This window comes from Rhea americana, unplaced genomic scaffold (genome assembly GCF_003343005.1).
Source record: "Rhea americana isolate MKP2758 unplaced genomic scaffold, rheAme1 scaffold_258, whole genome shotgun sequence".
Taxonomy (NCBI): Eukaryota; Metazoa; Chordata; class Aves; order Rheiformes; family Rheidae; genus Rhea; species Rhea americana.
Window position 1 is genome coordinate 64,832 of NW_028186377.1, and position 22,735 is coordinate 87,566.

The 22,735-nt window shown below is 36.0% G+C and overlaps 1 protein-coding gene across 1 annotated transcript in view; it reads left to right on the top strand.

The window, feature by feature from the left end:
- LOC146594475 (E3 ubiquitin-protein ligase parkin-like) overlaps nucleotides 1-22,735 on the top strand; it is a 488,318-nt gene that overhangs the window by 52,943 nt on the left and 412,640 nt on the right. Inside the window, exon 2 of the mRNA XM_085307410.1 lies at nucleotides 22,040-22,123. The gene's annotated coding sequence lies outside the window, so the exon portion shown is untranslated. The remainder of the gene's footprint in view (nucleotides 1-22,039; nucleotides 22,124-22,735) is intronic.

Sequence of the window (22,735 nt, forward strand, 5' to 3'; positions counted from 1 at the left end):
TACTTTTTCATTAGCAAAACTAGATAGATGTAGTTCTTAACAGATTAATTTCTGAAACCCATTACTAAAAGCCTCATTAAATAATTGACATTTCAATCCTATGAAACAGAAGTTTATGAAATAATTTGCTTATTTGCACAAGCTAGGATTCTGCAGTACTTCATTCAGGTTAGAGTTTCAGTCAGAAGTTGAATTAATATGAGAATGAGGAACCACAGGCACAGATAATGGTTTGATATTTTCTTTACTTGCATCCACTAGCAGTGAAGTACTTTATTTGTGGAGTTAGCAGTATAAGATTGCCTAACTGAAGTCAATGGACTAAACATAAATCTGAAGCATACGCTTGAATACCATGCTGAATCAGGGCCATTTTCAGCACAAATGTTAAAATCTTTCTCAGAAGCTGTTCAATGTTCTGGCTTACTTGCAGAATAGAACTTGTCATACCCATAATAGAACTAATTCTTTGTAACAAGACTACTTTTCTTCCATTCTAATATCTTAAAACATGTGAGAAACATGTGAATTGGTAAGATCTTTCCCACTGCTCAGTAATAATAAATATTATTTACTGTCCTAAAAAATTTGATGAAGAGAGAAAAGCCAATAGCTTAAAATTTTGCTGATTTCTAGGTATATAAATAGGCATGGAGAGAAACGGGATAGACTTTCACAGRGTATCCGCTCACACATTGATTTAGCCTCTGCAAAATCAGATACTTTTTAAGAAAAATAAGTGTATTTATAGTGTATTATAGCATATTTGTTTAAGATAAATAAATGTGTTTATAGATAAATAAATGTAGATTCTTAGCATTCAGTATGCAGAGTCTGTCTTCTAGAGTTGGTAACTCACAATTATTATAGAGTACCTACCTGTAATCAGCTTGTTTTGTAAGTGTAAAGCGAAAGTCAGGATTCTGAAAATGACAATTTTAGACTAAGAAATTTGGCCAAAATCAGAGAGAACATTAGCAATAAAGTACATGTAGAAATTAGAAGTGTTACCTTACGATCTTACCATTGCTCCATAGAAGACCCACCAAGACCCAGAAGCATTCCTCTTGGGCTTTTTATTCATTTCATTTCATATTCTCTTCTGTTACAATGATGTTTGACATATGTTTTTAGACTCAGTTTGCTATTGTCATGCCTCCCTCCAGCATGCAAACAAAGCCAAAATCATCTCTTGAAAGCCTTTTTTTGTAATTTATAATTATATCCTCTAGTTAGATACTTTGTGTGAGAGTCATTGTTGAAATGACTTAATTGTACTTGTTTTTTATAGTTTGGATTTATGTTACTCTTGAAGTAAAGATTTACAATCTATTTAAATTACATCCTAAAGCTACCCTAAAACCATTTCATTCTCTTACACTGCCTTATTCCCTTTAAAAGCTGTTTTGTTTTTATTAGCTCTATACTAATGATCTATAGTAATTTCCTCTCTGCTATCAATGTTGGTCATTTGAAAAAAAGGATTTACATTTTTTGGTCTTTCAAATGTTTTCCAAACTCCATCACTCTCCCATTATTATATGTTGAGAAACACAGTGCTATCATGTTCTCTGCTTCTAAACCAAGAGTAAACAGAGGAGTATAGTCCCTGCTGTCTTTCTCCTGAACAGAAGCATTGCTAACTCATTTAAATCTACAGGCCAAATAATACCCAATCACTTTTAACAGTCAAAAATCAGATCCAGGAACTCATCATGAGCTTAAGTCTGCGTTTGGCACCAAAGAACAGAAGGATTGAGCACTAAACCAAGAAATAGTTGCTATGCTGAAAGCAGGGTTTCAGTAGTGAATTTTTTTGGATATCAGCACCTAATAGTATTGGCTGTAGGCACGTGTGGAGGGGAGAGTTATCTGCGGAAAAGAGAACTTCACTCAAGTGCAAGAAGCTGAATTTTTGGCATGTATTTCCCACAATGCTAAATTAAGCATTCYCTCTCCACTTACCTCCTCCATACTCCTTTCTGGCTGTATATCAAACATTGTTAAAGGCTGTTGATTCTCAAAAGAGAGTCTTAGAAGTGGCTATCTTCTAAAGAGCAGACAAGGATATTTTTCTGTAACCTTTATGAAGAAAGGAGAATGATGATCATGCACAGAATGAAAAACATAGTTACAGGTTGACAGAAAGCAGTGCTTAAACAAGTTGTAATCAATTATATTCATTATATAATCTTACCTTGCCAAAATAAATACCAGGGATAATAACAACAATTTTAATTATTGTGTGAAACAACTCTTCCTGTTAAATTTATGATCTAGAGCTTTGAATTAGCTAAGGGATGGGCATTTTTAAACATAACTTTGCTATTTGTTATACTGTATGTAGATATAAATCTTACAAATAMAAGCATCTCTCCTGTGTAGTTTAATACAAAGAATTTAAAGAAATAACAGTGTAGATCATAATGTTGACTTTACAGCAAAGGAGACATTACATTCTAATGAAAAATCTGCCATGAATCATTCATAATTTGCTCAATAATAATTTACACATGGCTGCATTTTATTGTGTTGAACAGAATGTAATCAGGCTTGATGACCTTTAAGTCCTCTTTTAAGCCAGGTATCTAAAAATGCGATCTGCACTCAGCAAGGCCTCTGGTTTTCTTTTTCTTTTTGTGTAGTGCTTTGAAATAGAAAGGTCTGCAAAGACAKAATTCATATGCAATCTGGATTGACAGTACACTTTAGCATTTATTTTCAGGCTTGTGGATAACTGTAATCTTTATTTTAGCCATGTAGAATTGTACTATATTGTATTGGTGATTAAAGAAATGGTACAGATGGAAAAGATTTTAATACTATTAAAAATAATTAAAACTATAGCAACCATATGTGACCAGTTTCATAGGATACATTAGTAATATATCAGTTTCATTTCTGTAAAAACATGCTTTGTGATAAAGTATATTCTGCTGTTGAAAATAACTGTTTCTTTGAAAGTGAAAAGAGATTCTCCTATCTGTGCTGTCAAAGATTGCAGAGGTCTTGGCAATCTTTTCTTTACAGCTATGGACTCTAGTATGCCACTAGAAAAGAGTAAAATTAAACTCACTACACTTCTTTCTGGCAGAACATGATCTTCAGCATGTGGTATAGTTAAAATCATTGCCAGCTTCACTAAAAGCAAAAGACAGGAAGTACAAATCTTCAAAATTAATTTCTCTTACCAGAATTTTGGGGGATACCTTAATCATCATCCTTTGAAGGCCTCTATTTCATTGCATCCTGCTTAAATGAAGTCTAGATAAAATCTGATGGGTCTGAACTCAGCTCTTTTCCTCCCTTCTGAAACTTAATTCCTTCCCTGCCATGCCACAACAATATACTCTGACTTAGTAAAGTAGCTGGAGTGCAGTGATAGTAGGTTGCTGAGCCAGTGTAAAATCTCTCAGGAATTCCTGAGCAGTTTTAATATTAGATATATACAACTGCTCAAATAAAGAGGTAGTGTTCTGACATTAAGGAGTTGTAACATAATTTATTTAAGAAAAATAGTGTGCTTGTTTTGTGCATAAAAATTATTGCCAAAAACTTTCATCATTACCCCCTGTCTTCTCCTGTAAGGAAATGTATAGGTCTTGTTATGTGAGAAAGGAAATGTAGCAGTAAAATGAACAAAATTACCTGTTTGCAGGAGCATTGTCCAAGGTATACTAGAATTTGATTGCTGCTTATGTCAATGCTATTTTATGTGCATTACATKAATAGTGATTATAATAGCTTACTGGCCTTCTACATCTTCACAGATGATCAGACTGTTCTGGCATTTGGTGAATTCAGCAATTTGACTTTAGAATTGCACTGTGTAATCATACGCAGGAAAACTGAAACATTATATCCCATTTTAGTTTTGTTCAAATTATTGTCATGAATTTAAAGGCTGGTGTTTTGTCATCTTTAATAGAAAAACAAGCATTGTAAAATGAAAACACAGGCTAGATAGCAAAATGAGCTATGGCACTCATTCATAGGTAATACAGTTTCAGGGTTACYTTTAAGTGATAACAACTAACTGAGACATTATAAAAGAAAGTTACGTTCAGCCTTAACTAGATGCTCAAGAATCCAGTTGTAATAATTTGATAACTATTTCAGATTAGCATTTCCAGCATTCTCAGAAAGGCAAAACCAGAAAGAAAATTTCTCTGGTTTCTCTTTCTTATACTTAGGCCAGAGAAGATGCTAATTATTGGTCATTTTTTCCAAGTTAACACTAACAGGTAAACATCCAGTTCTGACCCCCACAAACACACTTTTTCCTCAATTTTCAGATAACTTCTATTTGGACATTTCTTACCTATTTCTGTATACTTCTACTGTCAGATATTGATTGTGGACCTAAGCTCTATACTTTGCATAGGGAATTTGCATAATGTAGAAAGAGTAGCTCTTCCCACTAGCCATCTGCCCATATATACTGGTGATGCCACTGAGTTCCTTTCACTCATTTTATTATGCCTTATTTAGTACTTATTTGTTCTTATGTATAGTTTCTTATGAAAGTGAGCTCAAGATATTTCAACATTGTAAACCCCTTTTAGTATGAATCAGATTTTCTCTGACTTCATATATCCTGAAGAGGTGTTAATAAATAATAGCAATATTTGTTTTATTTTATGAACTGTCCACAAATAAATTCTATACAAAAATCAGCAGAGAAATCACATTTTTCTTCCATTTGAGTATGTAAAGAATAGATTCATCTCACCCAAGTTTCAATATTTACCACTTCTTAGATATCTGTGCTGGAATTAAATCTGGGCTCACTTCACAGTTAGTAAAAGGAAATAGAGAAATGGGCACTTTCAGAGCACAATTTATCTGACCTGTTCTAGACATCTACATGAGAGTGAAAATAACCCAACCCTTAAACTATGTATTTTTCTCCATTATAAAAGGAACTTAAGAAATCTTGCTCAGGCATAAATGTCTATGTTTGGTTAAATAAATACCACTGTAGTTGTTTCTGGACCAAACTTTCACAGATGTTTAGTTGCAGGTATGCTCAGCACCATAATGTTCATGTGATTCAGATAACTAAGTCACACCTAAAAGTGTTATAGGCACAGAGGAACCTTAGTTTCCGTGGAACTCTGGCTTGGTGGTGTCTCACAGGTTTCACAGTGTGTCTTTGCCATCTTAGTTGCACAACCCTTCTAAAACTCAGTGGTGGAATGCCTAAATATCTTAAGAAATACAGACTTTTGTCTCAAGACAGATAATCAGTGTTAATGCAGGAAAAAAAATAATGACTTGCTCATTGATTAAAAAATATGTCACTTAAAAAGGGTGAACAAAGAACAGAAATAAAATGTGCTTCATGGTTTCAATATTTTGGATAACTACCAGCAAGCAAAGTTGGCATTTTTTATAAGTATTGTTGAAATCCTATAAATGTGTTCTTTGGGCTTGGTTAATACATGACGATATTGAGCTTGTTGAGTGTTGCAAGGATTCTTTCAAGCTAAACAAAATATGCAGGATGCTGATGTACGGGCAGAGTTTTCTTTGGTCTCTATCATGTGTGTGAGTTATAATTTATGGGTTATTAAACAAGGATATCTGTGCTGTTCCTCTACAACGCTGCACCACACAGAAGATTAGCAAAGTATTCTTATGTTAGCGCATGGCGCAGTCATACAATCAGTAAAGTAACTGAGCTCTGTTGGCTAGGTCTTCTAGTCTTTTATTCATATTACAACCACATATGAGTCACCTGCCTCACTGAGACTGAGTCATTTCCCTGCTGCTGCCTGTCCCTGCTGATCTAACTTCATTTGGGTTGCATAGGAACCATGTCTTTTCTACTCACGGGTCCCTAAATGAGCCATAGACAGAATTTCAGCTCCCATGACTGCCTTTGCTATTAACAGAGAAGTGCTTCCTCAGCATTTTTTACTTCTGGCTGAGTAACTTCTGGGTAACTGCTTCAGGCAATCTGGGTGGGATGAGAGTTGCCGAGGGCTTAGCCTTGTCTGGACGTACTACCATAAGAGAACTTGCATGTGCCTCTTCCCAGCAGCAATACAAGTTTCCTCAGCTTCTGCTTACAAAATGCTCATATTACCACCAGCAGTATGTTGCCTGTATTCCCCGTTCAGAGCTCCTATTCCCAGCTCTGGATTGCCTCGGTGCTTTCTGCAGTGGTCCTGGGTGCACTGCCCTCCCTAGCTGTTTTCTAGTCCTCTGCTCAGCCCAGAGGCCCCACAGGTCAGCCCCCTCACCAGAGATTGCCAATCGTCGAACTGCTGCTTCAGCATGTGGGTCCGACGTGTCGTGCTGCGTGGGACCAGCTGACTGCTGTGTTACCAAACCAGYGCCCCCAGCTGCTGGTCACCCTCTGGTCTGGGAATTCCGCTGCAGCTGTGTGGTATAGACCCATCARCTCCTGCCCCTCTCACCTGCTTACGTGACCCTCCTCGACCCTGATTCTGCYCTGTTCTCGAAGGGAAGTTTTTGATAGAAACATTGGATGTGACTTCTGTGATTTTTCTTCGGTGACATTGTTTGATGGTGGGTATTTACCACCTCCAGAGGCGCTGTGGGCTGCAAGCTGAACATCTGTCATGCTAGAAAGACAAGAGACCTGTCTCTAGTCGGTGGCTTGCTTTGATTTGTCTGTCTCTCTGCAGTGTTCTGCACAGACAGACTCCAGCACGCTGAAGTTACAAAATCCAGACCGCTCAAAYTTTTCTTCTTTTTCCTACTTAGATCTTCAGAAGGCTCTTCTTGGAACAGATTTCCTTCCACTGCTGGAGACTAATTTGAGAAATCATTCATTTCGTTTATACTCTTCCTTTCCCCCTTCCTCTTGCTCCCCTCCAAACTCCTCTCGTCCCTGAGAAAAACACTAAGTAAAAATAAACAAAACTTTTTTTTTTGACAGTGGCTATTTCTAAGACTAATTCCGGACATTGTGCTGTATTTTGATTGGTATTAATTTTCAATTGCACAGGAACTTTTGAATAGTAATTCACATTTTCTCCAGGAGAAGTTATTTCATTTCTCTTCCACTTGGCCTAAAAGAATATTTGGAAATCATATCTTCAGTTCATTAAAGTAAGCATTTCCTAATGAGTAGACTTAAATGACTGCCTTTCAGTTTATTTTTGCTTTCTTTTGGGTGCAAGTATTTAACAGTTAATGTATTTTGGAATTATTCAATATGAGGGAGTGTCATTTGACACGTAACTAGTGTCAAATATGCATTTTATCTTCCCCTCAGTATTTCTAATTCTGTTTATTTATGTCTCTGTGTCTGTGTGTCAAAACACTCAGGTGAAAAAACTACAAATATCCGGTGGCTGATTAGCGCAGTATTTAAAGAGAAAGTTCAGCTAGTAAATACCTGTGATGTTCTCAGCAGGAACYGGACAACTGGAATCACTGATAGAAGTCAAGGGAAAAAGTGCAGTTAATAATTTGCAGATATTTACACCTGTGCTGGTTTCTTTCCCGGTACAAAGGCATTAGCGAAAGTGACAGAAACGAGTTATGAGCCATTTACTCGGGCTATCTGGAGGGATTTAATCTCACCTGRGTCATGGAGTTGAATTCCCTGGGAATTGGTGTTACTGTGATAGGCTGTATCTGAAGGCCTGGAGTGCAGAGATAAGACTTTAAGTCCAGCTGGAATTAGAAGCAATAGAATTAACTGGATTGTAATGCTGTAAACCTTTTGGTTTGGATCCTGAAATGCCTCTGGGTAGTAGTTCAAATCTCTTCCAGATGGAGGTTTGGCTCTGGGACCTATACGCAAGGCAAACATTGGCAATGTCAAGGACTTTTTTGGACTATGCACAGTAAAATCAACCATACATGATTCAGCATGCTTTTTGTTCAGTCTTACGATTTTCTTAATATGGAGGGGAGGGGAGGTTGCTTGTTTCAAAAGGCTAATTTTCCACTTCATTGGCGCTTACATGTGTGTTTGTGGTTATTTTCTTTAAAGGAAAGTGTTTGAAAGGTCATTGCTTTTATAAGAAATGAGACAAGCCTGAATATGGCTGACATATGCATATCAATTCAAGATAACAGGGATTACTATCATAAAAAACATAAAACAGCTATAAAGAAGCTGTTAAAGAGTTTTTTTCCACTCAGTTTGAACCCAGTTGGCTTTTCAAAGAAGAGTTTCAAAATAGTGGATGAATAGAGACCCACCAACATACTCATATTTTCCACAATATAGTGTGTTTTCTGTGATCATATAATATAATTAGACAAAAGTGACAACGCATGAGTTGATAGATTAGTTCTATACTTATGTTAAGAATGAGAAGTGCAAACTGTGATTATGAAAGACCTTAGAGTTTGTTTTTCTGGGCTTAAAGTTGAGTCAAGTTCTCTCTAGTGTAATAAGATATACACTTTATGAAATTTAAATCTGCTGAGAAGAAGTAAAATATGCAGACCAGTAAGGAAAGTTCTGCTTAAGGTATACAGCCAAAGATATTTTAAATATTCTTTGTTTGTTTTTTAATACTCACAGACAATACTGGTTCAGGGATTTGTTGTTGTTAAGATCTGAGTAGGGAAGAAACCTTTCTGCTGATTTTAATGGGAAACATACTTCTGAAACAACAAGGCATCATTTCTGTAATAATAATACTGATTTTTAAATCAGTGTTGTTACTAATAATATAGATAGCATTATGCTCTATTTAAAAGCAAAGACTTCTCAACTTCAGCTCTGAAGAGAAGGACCTGGGAGCTTTGGTGGATGACAAGTTAACCATGAGCCAGCAATGTGCCCTTGTAGCCCAGAAGACCAATGGTATCCTAGTGTACATTAGGAAGAGTGTTGTCAGCAGGTCAAGGGAGGTGATCCTGCCCCTCTACTCAGCCCTAGTGAGGCCACGTCTGGAGTACTGCATCTGGTTCTGGGCTGCTCAGTACAAGAGAGACATGGAACTACTGGAGAGAGTCCAGCATGGGGCTATGAAGATGATTAGGGGACTGGAGCATGTCTCTCATGAGGAAAGGCTTGAGAGAGGTGGGACTGTTTAGCCTGGAGAAGAGAAGACTGAGATCACTGTCTACATCTTAAGGGAGGATGTCAAGAGGATGGGGCTAGACTCTTCAGTGGTGCCAAGTGACAGGACAAGAGGCAACAGGCACAAACTGAAACACAGGAAGTTYCACCTGAATATAAGGAAGAACTTCTTTACTGTAAGGGTGACAAAGCACTGGAACAGGTTGCCCAGAGAGGCTGTGGAGTCTCCTTCTCTAGAGATATTCAAACCCTGCCTGGACACAATCCTGTGCAATGTGCTCTAGGTGACCCTGCTTGAGCGGGGGGGTTGGACTAGATGATCTGCAGAGGTCCCTTCCAACCACAACTGTTCTGTGGTTCCGTGATAGTTCTGAGGAAATATCATGATGGAAATCAATATATTAAGGATGTGGAAACTATTGGGCAAAGACAGAAAGTGTCCTTCCCAAAGACAGACACTCAGTAGGCAAGTGACAAAGGGCTGAACAGAACTCTTGTTTTTCAAAGCTCAGTCCAGATCTGTTGCTTCTAGATTTGGACTACAAAGCTTTTCTATAATACAGCAAATTGCCATCTTCCTTTTCCCACTTGTAACAGAATTATATTCTGTCCTTATGTGACTCTTCATCTCAAAGGAGTTACACCTGATGGGAATTTGTCTAATGCAGTGCATGGATATTTGCACAATGTAATTAGATGTTTATGAATAACTATCATGCATAAATGTATATGCATAGTCTTTGTATTGGGTAGCGTCAAAGCTTTAGAGAGCAAGGCATCTTTTCAGAAGTATTTTTCTTTCTGAGGAAGCTTGGGAAATGTAGCTGGTGAGAGTTCAATAATCAGAAAGCATGAGTATGTTCTTCATTTTATCTTGTTTAAATTCCTAACATTTCTTTCAGATCTAAGTGTATTGTATGAATGCACAATAGCTCAGGGATACTTGTTCTGTGGTCCAACATGTGCAAAATTTCAGAAATTGCATAAGAGAGAATCTTATGACCCTGTATTGACAATTCAGAAATTGTTGAAGTGGAAGAATGTTGGTATAAATATATATAAAGATATATAAAGATGGTATAAAGATAGAATAATATTGATGTGTAAAACAGTACACCAATTATCAGTACATTCATCTTGGGTATTTAGAGTTCTATGTGCTTACAATGTAACATTTTTATTAATTTTGACTGTTACTGCCATACTAAATTAATGCAGCTATGAGAAGAGACATTACATCTTGTTTTAACTTGCTGTCAAAAGAATAGTTAACTCCAGGTAGCAGCTTTTTTATAGCTTTCCTTAACATCTAGGTGTAGACTAGGAAAGCAATCATAACTTCAGAGATGGAGCAAAGTAGATGCATGAAGATGATTGTTTTCCTCTAATCCAGGAAGRACTCTTTCTTTGTACTCGAGCCTAGTTTTTCATCAGAGGCTTTCACTGTATAGTATCAGGTGTCAATTTGCAGGGCAAGGAGATATGCCACTCATTTTCCTTTCTACAGTCTGCACTCTTCAGTGGTGATAGCATTGCATGTGTTTTTGGTCTGCAAAAAAAAGCTATCACCTCAAATTATAATTATCCTCCTTACAGATTTGCAGTTTGGGGCTATGAATTGCTCTGCAGTTGTAATCTGTCTTGAGACCAAAGTAGAGCAAAACTTCAAATAAAGAGCATAAAATAGCAATGAAAAATAGCTTGAGAAATGTGTAAGAACTGGAATAGTAGAACACAATTATAAACAATAATTGCATAGAATTGAATGGGTAGACTAGCGCATGTATTCAAGGAAATTCTACATGTTCTTATTTATTAATATATAATGTGTTGTACTGCACATTTGTGTTTTGGTTAAAGTTGAAGTGCCAGTTCCCAATCCTTTTTCACTATTATACCTTGCATGTGACTTTTGATTCCTTGGTAAGTTCTAAATTTGTTGTAGCTAAGCCTGATGATGATAAATAAATAAAAAAGCACTGATTAAGCCAGTTCATAGCCATTGAACTGTGAATTAGTTATAGTATTAATTCTAGTTAATCAGCTCAATTTTATGTGTTGTCATGGTTTATGCTGAGCCATGGGCAAGGAAAACAATATCATACTGATAGTTAGAATGCTAGTCCTGCATTATAAAATACTAAACATTTAAATAATATAWCTGTTCTCTTTCCCTGTGACAAAAGAAACAGCTACTAAAATAGAATGCAATAAGAAAAAACTCCTGTCTTCATCATAAAACGTAATAAAGTCTGTAGAAATGCAGATTTGTTTGCAATGGCTGTCAAGGCGATGTAGAAGTATCCTGAATTTATCTCTGAGGGCCTGATTGTTTCTAAATCTGAGAAGCGATTAGCATACTTAGTTCATGAGTGGTCTTAGCCTGAAATGGATTCAGTAATTCTAATGCAAGTCATAACCTCCATGACTGAACATAGATATAATGACTACAAAGCTGGAATCTCTCTCTCACTCACGCTGTTCAGAATTCAATCAGATGTTTTCCATGAAATTAAATGGCGTTTCCTGTCGTTTCTTGATCGTCTCTCCTGAAATATACWCCTCCAAATATCTTGATAGGTTACTTTAAAAGATGACTGTTATTCGTATACATTCTAACACTTGTGAAGTGACTTCAGATGTAATGAGTAGAGAGCTAGTCATTTTGATACCAGAGAGTATCAGTCTAATGTGTGGGAGGGAACCGAAGCTAAATCTAGGAAAGCACTGATGAGTCTGAAGTGCAGACTGAAGCTATCCAAATGATGCCTTTTTCAGTTGCCCTTTGAAAGCTTCAGGTGTCTTTCATTCCTTTAATTTCCTCCTGTTCCTGTGTTGTGCAGTTACCCATGCTTAAAATTGCTGTTATTTAATTAAGTCAATTCCTAAACGCAAATGAGCAATTCAGAGCAGGCAGGATAAAGCATATCTTTTATAAAGGGTCAGAGATAAGAGATCTCTAACCTGATCCYCTTCAAAGCCTGATCCAACAGATTTGCACAGAGATCACATCTTGTGCACAAACAAGATTGGGCTGTCACAGATTTGGGTGGCAGAGGCAACCCTTACCTACCCATGCTGGCCAACTTGAGAACTTCTGAGAGGAAATGTGAGACTTGGGTTCAAATCCCTCTTTAGCCTGACATGGTTCAAATTCACCTCTTCTGTGATTTAGGTGATAACCCTCAAAATTGACTAGAGGTATTTTCTGTCCATTCTGCTGAAGCTATGTCACTACCCAGAAAATAATTCAAGATTCTAGCAGCTAAAGAGAAAGAGAGAAAGAGAGAGAGAGAAAGGCTAATCTGCAGCCTTTAAAGCACAGTTTTGGGAAAAGAAAATGTCTGGGAGTATGGTGCTGGCTGATAGGAATATACCCATATTTTATCCAATAGTGTTATTCAGTGGCTGTTTTGGATGAAGAGGTTTAGCTCCTCCCAGCCTATGCACTACCTTGAGGTCCAAGATGAGGTCCTGAACTTTGCTCTTGTGTCAGATTTCTGGAGGTCAGGCCTCTAAATTGCTGGAGATAGTTGCAGACATTTTAAAAATTAATCCTTACATATTTCAAGGAWTTTATCATAGCAGATCATATTCAGATAAAACTAAGGTACTATAATGCAAAATAGCTTCTTAGCTTTGGGATTTTCTGCTGTGAATAGAGATTCTGTAGTAACCGTCATGTAACATTCGTACAGCTGTTTTGCTGTAAAAGGGTGAATGCACACTTTATTTCTTTATTTCTGTTTCCTGCTTTTTTTCCCCCTAYTTTTTGGTCCTCTTCCCTCCTCTTTCTTTACCCTCTCCTGAGCTTTTATGCTACTTTAATTGTAGTGTGTACGTTTAAATGTTTGCCTGGCAGCTGAGGTTTGTGTGATGGATGGATCTGTCATAAAGCTTTTACTAACTTCCTGGCACTGCTTCAATTCTTTAACTACTCAGAATTAAATAACTAGTAAAGTACTTGTGTAAAAAATTTAAAGAGTGCTCTTTTTATTTCTTTTCTGTGAATTAGCAGGACCATGCTTGGGTGAAAATCATAGCTTTAGGGGGAAAAAGAAAAAAAGGAAGCTTGCAACATAACCTTAAATGAATCTGAATAATCTATCCAATGCAGGTCTGCCTATATTTTGGAACATCTCAAAAAGAAATAAAAAGGACATATTAATCTGTGAATGCTCTGGTGCGTATGCAAAGTTTACAACAATTGCAGCATTCGGAAAAAAATAGCAAACACGACATAACAGCTTTTAACATAGTTTGTTCTTTGATTTTTAGGAAAGCTTTTGGTATCCTGTTAGTTTTGCTTTGGAACATAGGAGCGCTGTTGCTATGGATCAATGTTCGAACACTGTTGAAAATGATAAAAGTTTGTCTTGCAGGATTGCTGACTATGTGTAAAATCAGAAATTGACTGTACACCAATCTGTTTTCTACAGGTGCTGTTGTGTGTAATCTTGATTTTACAGTTCTATGTAACTGCAGTAACTGAAAAATTTGCTCGGACACATTATGAAAAGTTAGTCTGCCACTACTGGTGTTTCTACTTTAGACCTGCTTTAGAAAAATTTGTTCTTAGAAATCCTTCAGCATTTTTGATAATCTCTGCTTTTTTCTTGAAAGTATCTAGCATCCCCAGAGCATGGGTCATGTCACAGGAATGGGCAAGACACTTTTTAGACAAAGTAAGAGCAGTGGAAATGAGGGAGCAATAGATGTTAGCACAGAGAAGTGTAGGAGGAAAGGGAATCGCAGGAAGAAGTTGCTAAAGGCAATTAGCCTCTCAATATTTATCTACCACAGCCTGAATAGTTGATCTGACTTTTGCGCTTGGAAGTGTTGACTAATCCCTGTATTTGTTAAAGTGAATAAATGAGTTCTGCAGGCATTGTCTATAATGGGAATGCTCTAGCTTAAACTCTTAGTCAAAAAAAGGTTTCAAAGTTCTTGATGGAAAATATTTAAAATCAAACAATGTATCTTGCAATGACCATATCTGAATCAAACTATTATTTTCGAATATTCCTGATGCTTGATTTTTTTTTCTGATTTTTTTCTCTGCTACTGGTACCATGTGAAGTTGTAGAGCCCTTTTGTTGTGGCTTCTTGCATTCTGCAGAGACCTGGTCAACCAGCTAGTTTTAGACTGGCTCTGTGCATAGCAAGCTCTCCATTTTCCAAATCTGATAGGCTTGCTTTGTTTTAAATCCTGGTAGTAAGGCAAGTTCATATCAAGCTGCTAATCTGAAGGAAATAAATAAATAAATAAATAAATAAAAATGTATAGCTAAATCTCCTAATTCTCCCTCCTACCCCAGGTTTATTTGAAAGGACAATGAATTCCTTCAAATAGTTTAAGTAGAAGAGGGAGTTGATTCTAGTGGATGAAACAGCCTGAGGAAACATTTCTAGATGATAACTAGCATCCAGTAATTCTCCTCACCACATAKCTCTCATTCTTATGACCAGCAGTTTTGAATATCAAAGCTAAAGAAATAGCAAATGTCTCTATGAGGAAGAAAAATGTCTCTATGAAATTTGAAGAAGTGGGAATCAAAGGTTTTGGCTGTGAGTTGCTCAAACTTATTTATTGTAAGAGAAATATTTGTCCTGATTTATGGAAGGGATATTCTCACAGTAATCCCTTTCACTTCTGTACAGATACACTAACTTACTCCATCTGAACACTATAGACTACTATAGTGATCTCTTGAGCGTCATAGGACAMATATGCAGGTAGTTCCCAGCATCCCCAATAGGATGGAGAATTACTTAAAGTTCATCTGTTACCTGTTTGCCTACTATGAAAAAAATGCTTCAAATTATTCAACAACTTAAAATCACCTTGGAGTATTGTATAGTTCCTAAATTATACACCTAAGTGATRGTGAATACGCAGTGGCATTCTTCCCATATTTTGGTTTATGACTTTGTATTTCAGACAGCCGTAATTGCAACTGAGGTCAGGATGTCCAATTTTTTTATGCTGCTGCTAGATATACCAACTTCAATGGGATTTGCTGGTGTTAACACTTCAMAGTTAAATAAATATACGGGTGATTTAGTAAATGATATGATTTCAAAGAACACATGGCATTTTTAGAGATTTAGTAAATATATTATCCAGTTCTGTGTTTTCTTCTTTCATTCCTGATGAAGTATTTAATGCATCCAAATAAATAAGGAATCATATGTTTTGCATTTATAGATCAGAAATCATTAGCCTGGGATATTAATTGAAAGTTGATTTTTTTAATGAAAATATACATTTCTTCTTCTTCTTCTTCTTCCATTATAAAATTGTGTCTCTTTTTCTTTCTGGCATAACGTTTAACTATATCCAACTCAAGTAGTCAAGTAGCAGCAGGACTTTTTCAGTTCAGTTTCTCAAATACATTTGAATTTGCATTTTGCATATATTCAATTCTATTTTCCCACCTTTTTTAGTGAGGAGAGCTCACCAAAACTGTCTGGCAACAACACCTCTATGAATCTTTTTGGGGGGCTGTAAAATACAGTTATTGTTTGTATYGGTAACATAATGCCCATTCCAAAAATATTATTGATGAAGAGAAGATCGTGGAGATCTTTATCTTGGATGTCTTTTTATGAGCACTCATTAATTAGTTGATATCACTGGGATTACTTTTGCAATCCTATGACCTATAATACAGCATGAAAGAATAAAAAAGACCAAAACTTATTAAATCATCTTATTCACATATTTTCTTTTAACTTTTTGAACACAGTGCCTGTGATTAGAATGAAAAAGTCATAATAAAAAATAATATGAAATTATCTTGCTGCACGTAACTGTTTTCAGTTAGAGACGTGATTCTCTGATCTTTGATTTGAAATAACTAGCACATAGGAAATCTTCCTCATTGCACAACTGCATGTAGTTCAGCAAATTGTCAACTACTGAGTTTTGGAAGAGTTGTAACTTTTGMCATAGAACTGTCAATGTCCTAATGAGACTGGGCACTCTGGTTGAAAGGAGCATTTCTTACCTAAGATACCAACATAAGTAAGTAAGTCAATCAATAGGTTCAGTCCCACAAAGACTGAAAACGTGAGTAATTTTACTTCAATCTTTTTCCTCATATGACTGCCCAGATGCTTAAGTTTTTATTGACTGGTCGAAGTCAATAAAAGATTTCTTCTGCTAGTTTTTTTTTAGTGTGCTATGTAAAAAAAGTTAATTTCAGTCCTCCCATTCATATCACACAAACMGCATTGAAACTAGTCCCAAAACTAATTTGATAGTCTTTTTTACACTGTATACACTGCTGTATGGGAGACTTCATATTAAAGTCAATCCCTAGTAAATTGGATAGTTTTACCCCCAGTGAAGTGTGTCATAGGAGACAGTCTGTCTACTTCTCTAGAATGACATGTAGRGTCACATCATTCACAGCAGTGTTTATTAAAATGCTGCTTGTAGGAGAAAAGAACTCCTCTGCTGCTTTAATTAACAAATTAGGGGTTGCCTCTTACATCCAGCTACCTTGTGATCTGCGTGTCCTAGTCAGCTGGCACCCCTTTAGCAGAAAAGCCAAAGAATGAATAATTTTGGAACACAGATTACACCCCTGCTGCTAAAAGTGGCTTTTGCAGGCCTGTGTAAACTGTGGATAGGCTTTAATTACTTCTGTCTCAGTGAGGCACTTTGTGGTTAAGCAGAGAATAACATTCGTCAAGGTTGTCAATCTGGCAGTTTTAACTTGCAATAAATTCTCTCTTTAAGATGATAAATTTCCAAGTACTGTAAATAGAACATTTGTAGAAGGCCAGCAAGGACTTCTTGGTTAAATCAGAAATAATGTCTTTATGAATTTTTCCTTTTCCTTCCCTCTTGAGTTGTGAATACTGTTAGGCTCTGCTTTGGGGATTTAGAGAAATACGCTTTGCACAGAATGGATACTGTTACTCATACAGTTTTACTTAGGAAAAATATAATAATGTTTATATGATATCTGAGCATTCACTAGAAATCTAATAAGTGTCTTATCTCATTTAATAAACATAGTTTAGTTGTATCTGTAATTGTCAAGATATAAAGAAAGCTGAAATAAATGTGGAGCTTTACAATGCTATGATTCAAATAGATTCACTTGCTGTGAATTGAAATGAGATCTCCAATCTCTTTACTATTGGAAGCACATCATGTGATTTTTTTTTTCTTTTTTGCTGTCCGATTGAGTATCGCTCATATAGCAGCTAGATTATTCTTAGCAAGAAGAGCTTGAAAAGATCATCAGATGGTTCTCCTAAATTAAACCTGTTAAGAATTTGTAAAATATGAATCACGGTATCCAAAAGTCTTAATTTGTCATCTCCATTACTGCACTAGTAAAATAGGATGAAAGCTCTTATTTGAGCTTTGGTTTATATCCACAAACACCCCCAGCATGCAACAATGTCAATGTAGTGATAAGTGTGGAGAGTGAAGAGCAAATCATGTCCTAGGAAGAGATTCTGAGAAAAAAGTGTGAATGCACTGGTTTACAGGTAATAATATTTAGCCTAAACCRTTAGCAGTTTGCCTATGCCAGAAAAAGCCCATTTCATTTTTCCTTTTCACTGACTCTAGATTTTGTCCAGTTTCTTGGGGATATGTCACCTGTGGGCTCCTCTCCAGCCTCCCCATTAGTTCTGAGACACTCATGAACCTCTTGGCTCTTGCGGTTTCTTGTGGTTCTGACTATACATAGTCTGCTTGCAAATCACTTGCTCTGAAATACCGTGCAGTTATCRTAATAACAATGAAAGACTTGGAAAGTGCTAGATTTTAGAGAAGATAAATTTTAGTCAGATGATGCTGAAGGAAACAGCTCTGATATTARTTAGTCAAAATATCTAGGCTGATTTAGAAAAATGTGCCTTTACCTTATCATGTGATTTCCTAGGCTGAAGTGCTTGTTTCGTGAAAGCCAGTTCAAACTTATATTGAGAAGAGGAAAAKAAGAGAACAGCAAAAGTCTATGTTATCTCTGCTAACATATGTTGTTTCCGATAGTAGGTGGGATCCATCACTGTTCCTCTAGTGTTCATGGGCTGTATTAGGCTGTCATATACGTTTGTTTGCCATCAGAATATRCCTGGGTTGCTCCTATATTTGAGGGTCACAATTTTCGTTCCATACTGGTCCTGGAAGCAGTGAATAGTGATACCTTGCTGTGAATGCTGCTGTCACCGAGTGGTGAAAGCACAATAAAAAAGGACCAAATTTTTAAAGTAATTTGAGTATTTGGGGGAGATTTTCTGTCGTATTGCCTCAAGATATTAAAATCATGATGAAGGGGCAGCATACAAGGATTAGCTTTTCAAATGCTTTCACATAGGCAAGACTCTAGTCATTACTTTCCAAAAATATCTGAGTCCTTGCATGGGTAGCATTAGATTTAGTGCTTTCTCAGTGACTTGTATGCTGATTTTAAACCCTCTCAAGCACCAGGAATTATTTCTTACATTATTTTAAAAATCTTTCTGCATTAATATTTGTCCCTTGGTTGGGWCATTTGCTCAACATTTTAATGATTTATATCTTTCATGTAGATATTAGCAGGTACAAGGATGTGTTTTAAAGATATTCTGCTGCATATTGTTCACTGGGGGAGAATATAAAGCAGGGAAAATACAAAGCATTAAATACATGGATAGTTTCCAGYCTTTTAAATGATTCAAACTATTTGATGAATCACTGGATTCTATTGCTGACCTCTGTTTCTGMCCTTTCTTGGTTTTCACAGGTCAACAGCTCTGTCAGCAACTGAATTTTGAATAATTTGTCATCTGAGATCTCTAGATACTCCTTCTGTTCTCATGGGCTTTTTAAGTGATCATTGAAAAGTTGTGATTCTACAGTACAAAATCACATCTTGGGTACTGGTGAAAGATATACTGAAAGTACAATGTGCTGTGTATGCTACTGCGCGCCACACAGTGTTTCCACTGCTTCTTTTAAACACTGAATAGCATGTGAAGCCTTTTCATGTGCTTAGTATGAGTTTCAGTTCAACACCCAAAACATAAAAGTTCCCATTCCAACTATAAAAACAAATTCAACTTCAAACAARTTCAATTTCATTTGGCCTTCCCTCCCCTGCCCCCCAATTCAATGATATTCTGGTGTTCTTTAGACTTCTTTATTTTTTTCATTTTCCYACTTATAAACAGGGCGAAATATACTCTGATACATTCATTTTGATGTGTAGCTTTTTTTTGAACTGTGTGGCTGTGCACTGGAAGGGCAGTTGCTTTAATCGTGCAATCAGAGGGCCTTGTTCTACTCACAGCACATTCTTGATTAAAGTAAGCGAATAATTACAAACACTACAGAGTGCAGAGTGTTGCAGCAGTGCAGCTGATTGGCTGATTTGCAATTTGACAAGTTTTTCTTACACTCAGGAAACAATGAAACAAAAATTGCATTTCAAAGAGTTTATCTTCATAGAATTCCTAATTTTATTATGGCACAATTAGAGCAATGATGCTTAGTWGGACAGTAACTGTAGAAACAGTAACACTTTGATTACAGTTTTTCAAGGACATAGGCCTTTTTGCTATTTTTTGAAAATGGAAAACTCAAATATTCAAATATATAGAATCTTTCACAAATATATTACATTATCATTAATAATAACAAAATATGACCCTGAAGAATGKCAAGCACAGGTTTGGGAAAGGGGAATTCCTCCTTCTTATAAACATCAAAAGTGTGGCATAGATTTTGTCAGGTTCTTGGTTTTTTTCTTTTTTTTCCCCCCTACGTCTGACAGCCACACATGCACAGAAYCAAGATCATCTGCTTCCTAGTTTGGACTTCTGCTGCTGTATCAATTTGTCCCCAGAGAGCTTGATCTGACTCTTGTTAGAATAAAGAGAAAATACTGTTGACTTAGCTTAAGGCCAAGTGTAGTCAATGTTATCAACAGAGCTAAATACAAATAATAATGACTTTCTCATGGGTTATATGCCCATAGTTTTAATTAATGATGTGTAAAGCAATGGTGGACAGGATGTTGTTTATACAGACCCATTAGGGAGATGTAAACTACAGTGTGAGTGTACAGCAAGTAGCACTGGTAGTGTGGGGCTGCATTGCTAGTTCCCTGTGTGAATGCTCTAGTCTGCATGAAGTGGAAGATGATATACTCTCTTTTCCACCAGAAAGCTGCTTTGTGCAAGAAGTACCTTTGTGTGCGTGGGAAAGGTCTAAAGCAAATTACTGCAGAAAAGTGAGAGCACTGTAAATTCACACCAAGCCATATAATACACAACTTTTCCATGTAGATAAGACCATGTAAATTGACCAAAAAGTTCATTTAAAATTGATGTTACTACTAATAAATAAAAAGATGATGCTATATTATGCCATCTTTGGACCTGATCCAATGCTAGTTGGTCATTGAATTCTAACTAACACTAATGGAAACTTCATGAGATCTTTTCTGTTTTTGTTTCTTTCAGGATAGTTTCCTGATTATATTTTGCTAGTCAGCTGCTACTTTCTCAAATACTATAAGAACATGGCATAATTAACACAGTCACACAGTTTCAAATCAATTTTAAATAGCCACTTTTCCAGAATCTCACTCAATTAATATTATAAACAATTTTCTGCATGCTTTATTTCTTGCTTAAGAGGTATTATGCCTTCTTACATTTTGCCTGATTATGGACCCAGACCTGCAAACTACTGAATACTTGAGAAACTCCAATGAAGTTAGAGAAATAATACCTGAAAAAAAAATTGGTTTGAAATATTTTCTGCTTTTGAAATCAAGATAATCAGTACCATGGTTGATAACATATGCTTGCAGAACTGGTTCTTCTCATGAGACTGTTAACTATCATACTGTGTAGTAGTCTTGTGACTGTTTCTTTTTTGTGTGTATGCTGCCATAACACCATTGACTCTAAGAGTCTTGTAATTATTATGTAGGTGCATGTAGAATAAATGATTAATAGATAGGAATGGAATAAAATTCTGTTCAAAAATCATTGGAGAAATTCTTGGAAAAAATCATTTTTCAAATGTTTTAAATAATGAATTCAGTTCTTTTCATGATTCCTAATAAAGTGAATCGTATTAACTCAACTATACTACAGTAATTTTTCTCCCAAAGAGTCAACAAAACCTCTACCTGTGGTCATGCCTTATGTCTATCTGCAATACTGTTTATACATGTTCAAGTTATATTTTACTTAGCTAGCTGTCTTTAAATGTACTATTCCTTCTTGTTTTGTAATGCACTCATAAATAAACTATTTCTGTTCAACAAGTCATACAAAGTTTGTTTAGGATTTTTGATCATTTTACTTTTCAAGGTTTTTTGTTTCCTTCTTAATGACAACCAAYAAATCTTGGAACTAATATAAATGTCCAGGAGTTTACTGACAATCYTCACTACATACGATCATTATGTTGTATTATAGTTAGATTAAAGCTATGTCTGATGGAAAAAGTCTAATTTGTTTAAAGCAGATAGTATCAAAGCCCACATTAGCAGCCTATGTAAGTCAGATTTCAGTAAAGATACAGACATTTAATACTTACAGAGTTAAACAGCAAACTACAGGCATGCAACTTGACCTATTCTTCCTGCATTCTCCAGTATTTCCAACCAAATATTCAACTTCCAGCTATCTTATTTTCCCCATTTGGCTTTAGTCAGCTATAGGCTAAGACAAACAAGATTCAACCAGAAGATGAATCTGTATCTTTTTATTCATAATTAAGAAAGTCCCTGCCTGAACTTTTATGATGAGAAAATGTACTACCGTATGACTCCTGTTTACAATATTAACTGTATGTCCTGTCAGTAGTTGAGCTTTACTGATAAATATTGTCTTATAATCGGATTGTACTTTTTCAGCATAAAAATAATAAAACTGTCTAGATAAATTCTAACAGGGTTTAGAGGTAGGAAGAGAGACAATAAAAATCAACTTTTATATGTTGCATTATTGAGCCGGTTAAAACACTTACATGCATGCCTTGGTTTTATTTTGAAGGGTCCATCTTGCTGGGAGGATGTGCTGATTCCAAACCGAATTACAGGTGTTTGCCAGTCCCAAAGTTGCAATGGAAACATAGCGGTAAGATATTACTATTTTTCTCCAAGTAACGTGGCTCCTGTAAGTATAATCATTTGTAGCAATTCTGACCATACTGGAAGTGTGAGAATTAATGTAACTTTAATATGTGATACATTTTAAATGAGCACTTTAGCATCAGAAAATATGTACATCTGATATATAACAGCTGGGTCAGTTGCTGCTTGGAATGAAAGAGAAAAATTTTATGGCATCTTTTGCTGAAACAGAATTCTTAGATATTCAAGTATGAGTATTTTAAATGCAGAATGCAATACTTAAACGTTTACATCAATGCTTATTTTATAAACAATTATTTTGTATATGTGAATACCATAAAAGCTTTAAATTTCTGGGGTGTCCTGCGTATGAGGTCTTCTGTATGACATGGTCAGGCCTTGTTGACCGAAGCTGATTCTACACGCTGTTGGTTACTTTACGAGCTGTTCTCCCACATGCTCACTGTTGTTTATTTAAAACATTTCTTGAAGCAACATCAGTTGATGAAGCCTGAATAAGAAGCAACACAGGCATTTCAAATTCTTACAAAGGAAGACTTAAAAAATAATAATTTGTTTATATCTTTTCATGTATTAGCTATTGTTAGTTCTTTAA